At 37.7% G+C, this 12271-nt stretch overlaps 1 protein-coding gene across 6 annotated transcripts in view; it reads left to right on the top strand.

Annotated features, from left to right (window-relative positions):
* The window catches only part of Ctnnd2 (catenin delta 2), an 871879-nt gene that overhangs the window by 278071 nt on the left and 581537 nt on the right, over positions 1-12271 (top strand). Inside the window, exon 1 of one of the 6 annotated variants that reach the window (XM_087189429.1) lies at positions 2467-2761. The exons of 4 other annotated variants lie outside the window; for them this stretch is intronic. The gene's annotated coding sequence lies outside the window, so the exon portion shown is untranslated. Of the gene's footprint in view, positions 1-2466; positions 2773-12271 lie in introns of those variants that run through there. One more of the 6 variants, XM_087189428.1, reaches the window with a different exon arrangement.

The raw sequence follows: 12271 nt of genomic DNA, 5'->3' as shown, positions 1-12271 counted from the left end.
AGAAAGAAAGAAAAAAGAAAGAAAGAAAGAAAGAAAGAAAGAAAGAAAGAAAGAAAAGAAAGAAATTACATTGGTTCTTGACCAGATGTACGATATTAGAGGAAAATCATGTTCTGAAGAGATGAGAGGACACAGGAGATTCAAGAAGCCTCCTTCTAAACTCTAAGGACACAGAATAAAGTCAGAGTTGGAGATGGTAGGAATAGCACAAGATCTTCTCTGTTCACTACCAACAGCTATCACTGCCCTAACTAAACACCCTGCTCTTCCCAATCTATTATTAAGGGGAAGTCGCGCCAAGATAAATTTACTTCTAATTAAAAAACAAGTAATATACCAAAAGGTTTAAATATAAGGCAGTGGGTTGACACTATCAGCAAAAGTAAAAGCAATTAAAAAAGAGAATGCCACAGTGATGTTCAAAACATTGAGAAAGCGTAAGTGCAGAAAACAGAGTCGCCTGTGGTAACGGGAGAGAAAGTTAACCATATTCGTTTTTATAGTCTCACAAAACTTTTAAATCAGGAAAAAATGCAAATTAAAGAAGATATCATAAGACAAGGTACGAAAAGAGTAACAGTGAGTTGGCAAAACTCCTGAAAATACAGGGAAGAAAAATAATGCCGTTGCTGAAATGGAACCACATTAGAAGCTTCAAGAATTAAAAGAGTCCAGAAATGAAGAGGACCAGTATGAAGGCACAAAGCAGAAAAGAGAAAAAATGGCATAAAAACACCTGAAAAGAAGGTAATAGATGAGGGAAAGATGACTGGAAGCAAATGAGTATGTTGTTATTATTACACTAGTTCTTATCTGGGTAAATAATTGCCTCTAAGAGGGACGTATGAGCCTAGCTTTTGAATTCTCACCTTTGGTTTTCAGGACCAGAAGGCATCTGAGTGATTTCTTCAGAATTAGGATGAAGAAAACTGTGACCCCAAAGTTGTGTATTTTCTAAATTTTGTACTTTCTAGGTCAGGCACAATTGAAGAAGTACCTTCCTGGGATTGAAGCCCAGTTGTGTTTCTGGAGGTCCTATGGGTGGGGTCCCAGGGTTGGTGAATCCTGTCTCTTGGCATGACCTAAACTGACATTTGCCCCATGAGTTTGAATTAGCAGAAAATACAGACAGCCATGAACACTTCTTGCAAAACTGCCATGAAAGATGGCACAAAACCACTCAAGACCTAAAGATGAGTGATTTCCGTCTAGACTTGCAGTTCTATTAAGTGGGTGATGAGATTGGGGTTGAGAATGTGTGGAATAAAAACTGCACCACACTTTGTAGGTACCGTGAGCCTCCCTGTTCCTCCCTCTTTCCTCTCTTTTCCCTGCCTCTGCCTTCCTTCCTTCCTTCCTTCCTTTTTTTTTTTTCTTTTTTTCCTGGTACAGGGGATGGAGGTTAACTCAGGGCCTTGTGTGGTACACAAATTCTCTACCACTGAGCTATGCTCCTCCAGTCTTGAATTACTAACTTTAAGCTTATATTGTTTTAAAACTCAAAACCTCATTTTTAAAAAGTCACTTTATTTTGCTCTTATTTGATCCGATACTGAAAACAACACTTAAGATGAGGACTTAATAAATAGTATTTCCCTTCAATATCATCAAATATTATTTAAACAGTACACATTTGTATACTGTTTTAAAATTGCAAAAAATACTCTTTAAGATTCATCAAATTAGTATTCATAGAAACCAGATTACATTAGAATACTATTTCTGTTTTAAATATCTTGTGCTGTGTCATCTAATTATACCAGATGGACCTGAAATTCATTTGGTAAACAGTTCAATAAAAAAGTGTTTAAAAAACTTGACGAAAAAGTTCTGGGAGGTTATGGCAAAAGCAAAGATAATCAGGTATAAGACTCCAAGGGGTTGTTTGAAGTACTGTAATAGCTAGGGCAGAGTAGAGTTTATAGCAGAATATGATTCAGCCTCAAATCAGCATCTAGAAAATTTCTCTTTTCTGGGCTTCTTAGACTTTGCCACATTTTATACTCTTTTAAGTTACAATCTCATTTCAGAAAAGAAATGATTAGAATAAATTTTTTGTTTATTGAAGAGCTGTCTGTCTTCGAAATCAAAAGTAGACCAGGTTTAATCTGAGCTTGAAACATCTTGAAGCTGTTTCTTACTTTTGAATTCACCAGGGAGACAAAGTCTAGAATCAGTTTGAGAGTCGTTTCAAGATTTCTGTTTTATTGTCATTTCCTCGTGTTGTTTTTATTTTTTTCATATTGAAATAGGAATAACTACAAATCTAGCTACAAATCCAGGTCAGTGCAAAGGAATACTAGAAAACTAGAATTTGCCAGGCAGGCTAGTGGGAGGGTCCTTTTGTGATGAAATGTTGCATAAATAATGCCGGTGGGGGTCTAAATTCACTGTTGCCATGGAGACCTTTGTGCCTGGCTGAACCCTATTCTCTTTTAAGACTGCAACCACTAGGCTTGTGGTGTCTCAGATGTGTCTTGCTTTGCTTTCTTTTAAACTGTTTGCGAATGAAAGCAGAAATTCAGCTATGATAATTCAGCATCCAGACTATTCTGAGGCTGCTTTTCACTCTCTTTGTGGTTTGTGAGCGCATCTGTGGCTCCTTTTAGCCATGGTCTAGGAAGGAAGGAGCCAGGAACCGCTGCACAGCGTGCCCCGGGAAGGAGGGCAGAGTAACCCTTCCTCTTCCTCATCTTTGGGACTAGTCGACTTGTTTGCCTAGACCAGTTTTCAAGTGTTTAAGGATCATTTATTTCCAAAGGTACAGCAAAGGTAAAAATTAACAAAGTGAAAACTAACCTAATTTGGTTTTTCAATGCTTTCATTATTCATGTTGTTTCGTGATGATTTTTGCTCAACTTTTAACACTGTAGTTTGTGAGATATGTTTAGAAAATATGGCAAAAATTTGTTTCTCACCTCACAATTGTCAGTTTATTTAGCATGTGAACACTGAAGTCATAAACCAAATATGACTAAATTAGACATAAAGTGGATATTAGGTTTTCTGTGGCACTTTCATTAACCATTGTATCTGTTTAATAATTGTTTTTAGTAAAACATGTGTCATGGACACATACTTTAGAATTTATGAAAGTTATGATTTTCCATGTCAATAGTTATATACTTCAGTAAGAATTAAGAGTTGATTTGGAAATTGAGTCTTTTTTCCTTCAATGTGCAATTGGGTGAATAACCTCATCCCAAAGGAAATTATTTATAGAGAAGAAAGGCATAAAAATCAGCCAACTAATGGCACCATGTAAAGTGACTAAAATTTCAATATATTGGACAGTTAACTTGTTGCATTGCATCTCCCCTTTTCTTACAGGTTATTTGGCTCTCAGTGAGTTTTATATTAGGAGCAGAATGCAATAATTACATGTTTTGATCATTCCAAATGGTGCAGGTGTAAATGGGATGCACACGTCCCATGATTATAGAAAACTTTTACCATTCAAATATTTGCAGCTTGCTTTCATTGAAATAACTCATTGGGAGAATCATTGACCAAGACCACTTCACAGATTTCACTTGTGCCACCACTGCAGTTAAGACTGTGATACTTTACAGATTAAAGAGAGAAACTGATCACAGAAAACTAGTTTTAAAGCAAGATTCCTGTCTATGGAGTGGTACGGTAGATTGCCATATATTTGTTAGAGAGGTGTGTCTTGTGGAGCTGTGATTACAGTACCATAGAATGGCTCAGAAAGTCTTTAGGTTTTTAACTTTTAAATGTTTTCAAATGGGTAACAGTAGTGATAGAATAATATTCATCCTGATTATGACAATATTTGAAATATGAATGACTTTTGTATCTCAGTCATTAAATACAAAAATATCCATATTGACTTAAACATGGTTTGTTTTTATCAAACTTATTGTCACATATTAATATTTCTATTGATGGCATGGATATGTTTGTTTCACAAGGAAATCCCGCATATCCTCTGGGGTTCATCTCTTACTAAATATTTACTTTAATTAAAACTTAAAGCTTTGTTTTAATCACATTAAGCCTGTGAAGTCTTATTTTTAAGAAATGAAAGTAAATGTCAATGATACAGATGAAGAATAGTGATTTAAGAAAACTTTCACTTTGGGAGGTATGTTCCACATTGACTATTATTTCATAGTATCACCTGAATGTATAAGGAAAGAACTGTGAAGTTTCATTTTAGGTATATACGATCTACACATTCACATTTTGACTGTAATTGATATGTGACATAAAAATTACAAATTGTAGGACATGGCATTTGCGTATATTCCAAATAGGTCTTTTTTAATGTTAACTAATTAGATGGCATGATTACCTAGTACCTTATGTCACAAAATGTAAATATTTTTTTCTGAGTAGGAAATTTGAACTATTTTTGTTGTTTTTTTAAGTCCAACTTTTGATATCAGGTGAATACATCTAAAGACTTATTAAATAGCTATTTTTAGATAACATTTTAAAACATAAGCAGATGGTTAAAATGATTCATAAAGAAAATACATTTCTGGAGATTTTCAAATGCAAGTTGCAAGCTGCAGTCTGGGCTATTTTACCTGTAAATATTGGACACATAATTAAGACAAAATGGTTTCAGTTGTTTAAAGAAATAAATTTTCCAGAACAATCCCAAATCTGGACCAGTTGTCTAACCCTGCTGAGTTTGAGAATCCTAGTCTGAAAAAATGTTCTACCTGGAAGAGCTTTAGGAGAGGGATTTCTGTTTGTGTTTCTCCAAGTAACTTACTAGGACATGATTTCTGGTCATGAGCTTTGTTCATAGCTTTTGTAATTCTTGTATTTTGCAGTATTTTGTGTTCAGTAAATGTTTGTGAGTCCCTCTGTGTGCTAAACATTGACACACGGTATGTGAAAACAGATGGAGGCGTTCCCTAGGCCTTGGGAACAAATAGTCTGTTGGGGATCCGAATATTCGAAGTAGTAACTGTGATGTAGTAAAATAATTGCTGTAATGGCACCATGGCCGAAGACAGCATGAACAGTGTGATAGTTTATTAAATAAGTGCATTTAAATATGTTTATTTAATCCTCCCCATCTAGGTGAGATAAAGAAAAATTGTGATATCCAAAAATATCCACTAGAAATGACAATAAAGGTTATTTCCAGATAGCAGCCAAAGAGTTCTATAAAAACGCAGTGTGTGTGTGTGTGTGTGTGTGTGTGTGTGTGTGTGTGTGTGTGTGTTGTGTTGGGCGGATATTCTGGGGATTGAACCTAGGGCCTTCTAACTGATCTACATTCCCACCTTCCTTCCACCCCTTTTTTGAAACAGGGTCCCAGTTTAAGTCACTAAATTTCCTAGGCTGGGCTCAGACTTTCAAATCCTCCTTCCTCCCCCTCCCATGTTAATTCTTAAAGCAGAGTAAAAGTGAAAGTCTCTGTAGTGGCTCAAAAGAGCCTCCATGATCTGTTGCTCACCACTTCCTCTTTTCTGTCTCCTAACATTCTTGTCTCTTGCCCAGTTTGCTAAAACATAGGAAACCCTTGCCTCTCCAGGATCATGCTTGCAGCCCGTGGCTATGTATCTGTGTTTATTTTTTGCTGGAAGCAACATCACAGCTCCCTTTGCTCCTTCAGCCTCAGCCCACAGAGGCACACTGCTCACAGCCTCCATTCCTCAGCTCTGTGCTCCAGTGGCCCTGGAAAAGAGGCTATTCTTGGCGGTCCGCATTACATTTCTTCCCCACCATCTTCTCTTGCTGAGTTATCTCTCTCTTCTGCCTTCACTCCAAATGGCACTCTGTGTCCTCGATCCATTCATTTCCTTCAGAGTTTTCTCCTCTGGGAGGTAAACTCCATGAGGGCTGAGACTTTGATTTCATTTGTTTTTCACTGATGCATTCAAGGAATCTAGACCCATGCCTGGCATATTTGTTGAATGAACTCATGAAGAGTGTTCTGATTTCTTTCTATATCTATAAAAATAAAGTGAGTCTTCAGGGTTGTTATTTGCAGTCAATGCCCAGTCATAAGTGGGGGTGAAAGTAGCTGCTTCAAAGCAGCAGATTTATAGCTGCCTATGCCCCAGGACTCTTACCCATGTCTCCTGTGTCACAGCAGAATGGGATTTAGAATTCCCATCCGTGGTATGTGGCATCAGAGGGATTCTCTGAGAACACCCAAAATCATGACCCCTTTGGTCATGCCCTGGCTATGGGAACTTGACCGATGTCTCAGCTACTGTTTTGCCAAATTTTTTCTTTCACCCTCAAAAATCATGGCTGTTACTCTAATACCCCAGCTCTCCTTCCTAAGAGTCTGTGAATGACCTACATATTCTCCAAAACATTTTTTTAAATGTGCAAAAAAGTGTAGCCTCTAAAATATTATGTGATGCATTCATGTTTGTAATCTCCATTAAGATGAGGAAAATGATTGAGTATCTTGGATTATTTATATTCATCCAACAGCTGCATTCAAGTTTCAGTTTAGAAAATCCTAAAATCCGTCCTTAGGGTCCTAAGAATCACCCATCAATATTAATCCTATCCATGGTGCTACCTGAAATTCTTTCGCTATATCTCATGCTGATACTTACCTGGAAAGTATAATAACAAATATGTTTTTGTCATTTGTGGATCAAATTACTGGTTCTGTCCCATCAAGTTCATACTGCATTTAACAAGTTTAACTAAACTCTGCACATGTGATTTTAAAAATAAACTCTACAAGCTCTGGACTTTAATAAACACTGCATTGTGGCTAATTGCACGGTACCCTACTACAGTTTCTAAATATTTTTCGGAGAAATGAGAATTACTTTTTCTAGGCATAAAAATATTGAGTTAGTGTGTTCCTTCCAATGATCTAGCTCTTTTTTTAAGAAGAAAAGCTAATTTTAAGTGTTGGTCAACTTTCTGATTGTTTCAGTATGAAGCAAATAGATTACTAACAGCTTTCTGCATCTTGAAGATGGCAGCTACTGTTTTGTACATATGGTGAAGTGCTGGAGTGCTTGCTCCTACAAGGAGAGCGCCTCCAAATAAGATTACTTATTGCAAGGCCTCCACATTAGTCACACATTACCTCTTCATGGATTTCATCTGCTTCACTTCATTTCAAGCCCTCACGCACTTCTGAGCCAATTTCTGGGAATTTTCATCAGCGTTAATGGAGTTTCTTCAAGAGATACTATATTCAGCAGTGAAATGTTAAATGTAATTAAATTTAGTCACTGAAGTTAGGGGTTCACTACATATACATTATCATATATTATTTCTGCTAAAATTTGGAAACTGTAAATACAGCAGTGGAGGCAAAAAAGAATGAAAGAAGGAGATGTTCGTTTAACAGAGGGCCTGGGGTCATTTGGTTTAGCTGCTCTACCACAGAGTTACATGCTGACATTTTTGTAGTTGTCCACTTCTGTCCTGGACCTGACATTACTTCACAGACTCAGGTATATTTGGGCATGATTTTGGCAAATACTGGGTACAAATATTGGCCAAATGCTATACATTCCCATTTAGGAGCTTCATCTCTGAGAATGTAGAATTAAAGAGAAAATTTGCATTTTTTCATTTAATGATTTCTTAAAACAACCTCTCCTTTTATTTTATTACTCTTCTGAAATAATAGTTGGTAAAATTATTGAGCATATCCAGGGTGGTTCTGATTACTTGCAGTATCTCATTAAATCCTTAAAAGGACCCTATGTTTTAGATATTATCCCTGTGCTGTAAATATGAGTCATTAAGCGAATTATTTCAGTATGTGATATTTCCAAGACCACAGAACTAAATAGGTGCAAGATCGTGAACTCATATGTCTTCAACAGTGTTGCTCAACTCTCATCAGCCTTTTACACAATACCACTGCTCAGTGTCACCAGGTCACTTACATTTTCACAGCCCTTCATAGATTCCTGCCTGTTCATACAGTTTCCACTCCCTGTGTGCTCCTTGCACTGCTGTTAGCTCTTCATCTCCACCAAGGTGCTGCAAGTGCTTTTCCCTTTTATTGCAAACACTTGGTCCCCTAATCTGCATGTTTGTATAAGGAATTCTGCAAAGCCTGGAGTGTGATTGGTAGTGGGTGCTATGGGAACAGAATCTCCAGGGGAACTATCTTAAATCTAGCTTCCAGGCTTAATTGCAAAGCCTGGTGTTAGACATCTTCATTTCTAGTAGGTTCTCTAGAGGAGCTCAAGACCCATGAACATCCCAGAACCACCTATCTGGTTTTACAGATGCAGAAACTGGCTGGGAGGGAGGTGGAGGAACGAGTTCAAGAGTGGTACTAAAGCTCTGTGTAGGGTGTTCAGGGAAGAACAGAGGTGAAAACAAGCCAGCCACATTGGAGACCAGTACAGGTGCAGGGTTCAGGATGAAGAGATTGGATGGGTCACTGGGCATGCAATTAGTCTCAGTCTTGTATTTTTCCACCCCACACTGCCACCAACCTCTACTACATTTGTGCGTGCTCACAAAGTATAGAGACAGTGAGGTGGGCAGGCCAAGTGGAGCTTAACAGATGTTCCACTCAGGGCAAAGAAAATGGCTGGCGGTCGGTTGGTTTTTTTCTGCAGCTTTGCTTATCATTTTCAGTGTAGTTATCAAGTTGGCTGTTTATCATTTCCAAAGCTTCACAGAAACATATTTTTATTTTGATGGTATGGCACAGTTATTGTTTCATCCCTGTTTGCTCAACTTTGATTTGCCAACCACTGTCCTGAAAGCTAAGAATGAAGAGATGACAAAGACAAAGCCCTTATGGATCTATCCTTGTAGGGACCAGCCAATAAGTCAGTGATTATTATTACCACCCACTCCACCTTCTGTCCAAAGAAAAAAGATCCAGGAAGAAAGAACATTATGGTTACATGCAGGCTACATCTATCTGAAGGAGACCAAAATGGGTTTATCATCATCAGTTTTATTTAAAAGCTTACTCTAAAAGGAAGTGAAGGAAATTTTATTATCTACCCTTTTTTACAGGTAATATCAATGTATTCAAGAATCTTTGAGGATGTGAGTTTTGACTGGAGATAACATTTGTAGTGCATTTCATCTGGTATAAAATAGCTGTGGTGTGGTGGAAAGATTATGGCGGCGGAGGTCAGAAAGCTCAGTTTTGTATGATTGTATCCTTCTTTTCCATCTGTAGAACATTTTACTGGAACAAGATGAGGAGTATATGTTCCTGTGCTATAATCTCTGTTGTTTGATAATGTTTTATTATTATTTCATTCCTTGTTATGGGTTGTATCTAGATGTTTTCCTAAAGCCTCATGTGCTCATAGGTGTGGCTTTTTGGAAGTGACTGATCTATGGTGTGTATATAAGGATTATGGATGTGTGATAAATGGATCAGCCCACTGATTGAATTAGCATAGTTCTGGGCATTGCTGAAGGAATTTACTAAGAGCCCCACACCAGGTGTGGGTGGGACTAACCTATAGGCTTGTACCCTGGATGGAATATAAAGGGAGATTTGCAGCAGCTGCTGCTGCTGCCTCCTGCCTACCTGCCATGGACTGTTTCTCCTCTGCCATGGCCCTGAGCCATGCCACCATGTGGAACCAGTATGGACTGAAAGCTCCATAAACTGTGAGCTGAAATTAACCTTTCCTTCTTTAACTTGTGGGTGTCAGGTATTTTGTTCCAACAATGAGACAGTAACAAGGACGTTTGATAATCTTTTAATAATGTCATTCCTCTTAGAGCAGTGTGGATATTCACAATTTTTGGAGGTGGGATCCTAAAGGAATTTCAAATTAGATACTTGCTCTACATGGGGAATGCAGCTCGTTTTAGCAGAGCTCATCAGGGGTGTTGGTTCATGGTGCTCAGTGCTCTCTCCAGAAAATCCATCAACATAAGCCTGGTGACACAATATGTAGTCTACTGTCACTCACTTGTTTCTTCTGCTTTCTTTGTTTTTGGTTTTGGCTCTTGATGTATTGTTTATTTTTGTTGGGGTAATGTATTTTCAGAAAGACTAGTGGACTAGAATCTGATCTAATGCTAGTCTTAACTTTACTAGATTTCATTTTCTTTTCCCTGGCTGTGCCCGATATGGGCTTAAAGCTTTTCTTTCTCATCCTTTAGTCCCTCTCTACCTCAGTTTTCACAACTTCTAAATTAAAAGCTTTGCTCTCTGATTCCTTATAAATGAATTGTATTTTATTGTCTTTCCTACAGGGCATCTTACTGTGGGATTAGAGGTAGTTGAAGGTGTACATTTCAGACCAGACTGACTAAGGCAGGCTGTCACATGAATCCCCTGCCCAGTCATTTTAGGTCTTGCTCCCAGAAAGCTCCACCCTTTGTTAATTTCACTTCTCATTCAGTAGGTCTTTTTAACAAGTATATCTATTATATGCTTACTTATGTACATATGAGTGTACCACTGTGCTAAAATTTGTATGTTGGCACACTTTTTAAAAACCCAAATTTTAGCATAGGAGAATAGTCCATTTAAATAGAGGTTCAAGTCTTTACCTCCCATATGCCACTGGATTGCGTTGTGCACCGTACTTCAAAAGTAACTGCTGAGTTACACAGCTCAGCATATGGCAAGGAAATTTCCAATCAAATTCATAAAGTGAGATTGAGAAATAGGGAATTTAGGAAGCTTAGATGCTTGTGTGGATGAGACTGTCTGTGTTGATTATAATTGGAATTGAGGGTCACTGAGAAAAAAGATGATTATACAATCACAAGTGATTGTTCCTCATTTTCAAGTGAGTGTGATACCCAGGCTTTCTGCAGATGGTGGGGGGGGGGGTAGGACCAGGCTGACATCACAGTGCAGTACATGTAAGTGCTAGAGAAAGACCCAAGGTGGGTGTTAGCATCATGTGTTAGGCAGATGTTTATATATCCCATACAGTATGTCTGTCTTATGTCCTGTGGGTTGCATATACCTTTGTTATAATAAGTCACATGAGAAAACGCAGAAACTTTTGTTAGTTGTGTACATTAACAAGGTTATATATTTTATATGCAACTTTTGACAATTCCGCTTCACTCAGTGCAGCCTAGGTATGTCAGGCCTGTCCAATCCTGGGACAGCACTTTGGACACACCTGAGAGAGTCATAATCATCATGAAAAGGACCTTGTATGAAGTACTGAACTCTGTAGTTTCTACTCAAAACTCTAATCACAGAATTTGACTAGTATCTTCAAAGTAAGCTTTTAGAATTTTCAGATTACACAAGGGTAAAAAAATGCATATGTTTGATACAGCATTAGTTTTCAAGAAGAATGTAAGAAGCTGAAAAATGTAAGATAAAAACAAAAAGAGAAAATTGAGGTATGTGTGCATCTTTGTCTATAGGCCCAAAAGTATCAGAGGTACATATTGTAGGAAAGTATGTTTTGGCAATGATTTAGAAAAAAATGTTTGTTTACTTGAATTCAGGTTTTATATAAAGTAACTATTTGGGAAGGTTAAGGAAGCTAATGTAGTCCTAGGTTACATTGAGAGAAGTTCAATTTCAAAGTTACAAGATGAGTTAGTACTTGACGCTTTTAAGGACTATCTAGAAAAGTGTGTAAATGTTGGGGGTGGGCTGTGAAGAGTGTATCAACAAACTAGAAAGAAAATGCAAAGGTGTTGCCAGAATGAGTGGGTTTTTAAGTAGTGGGCAATATGTCCTATCAATGTAAAAATGTGTTTCTCTGGTGGATCAAAGGACAGGCTAGAACAGACATCAGACTCAGAATCAGTTATTAGAAAGGTTTTTTATATGAAGGCGTATCATGATTTTGATGAGCAGAGCTTCTCTTCAATGGAAACTTGTGCCTCTGAGTATGAGTTCTTGGTAACTCAGGCACCATCAGAGTGGCTGACTGAAAAGAGGAAAATGAACAAAATGACCCTCTAGATCGCATCCACATGTATAATTTTATGAGACCTGCCATCTGACCGCTTAGGATAAGATGTGGATTGGCCATGTAAAAATCTGAAAAAGACCCTGTGATATCTGTAGTATCCCTATTTGTGCAGGCTAAGGTTTCAGGTGAGAATTTTGAAAACAGTGTCAAAGTCATTCATGTACACTGGCTGTTTAAGACAGAAAAGGAGTAGGAAAGTTAGTATAGTCACATAAATACTTACTCATACTATACATGAAATTCTATGAAAAATATCTATACGTAGTTGTTTCCTCACTTCCTAACTGGTTAGCCATGGGTATTCTAGTCCTCCTCTGTAAATCAGTAATAAGGTTAAAATAGTGATGTTATCTCTTGAGAACTTACAGAGTATTCATGCCACTTGCAGAGGGAAGGAAAGCATTGAG

This window comes from Heterocephalus glaber, unplaced genomic scaffold, assembly GCF_053883595.1.
Source record: "Heterocephalus glaber isolate CG9 unplaced genomic scaffold, H.glaber_assembly_v1.0 deba00001538, whole genome shotgun sequence".
In the NCBI taxonomy this organism is placed as follows: domain Eukaryota; kingdom Metazoa; phylum Chordata; class Mammalia; order Rodentia; family Bathyergidae; genus Heterocephalus; species Heterocephalus glaber.
This window is presented reverse-complemented; position numbering and strand designations above follow the sequence as displayed.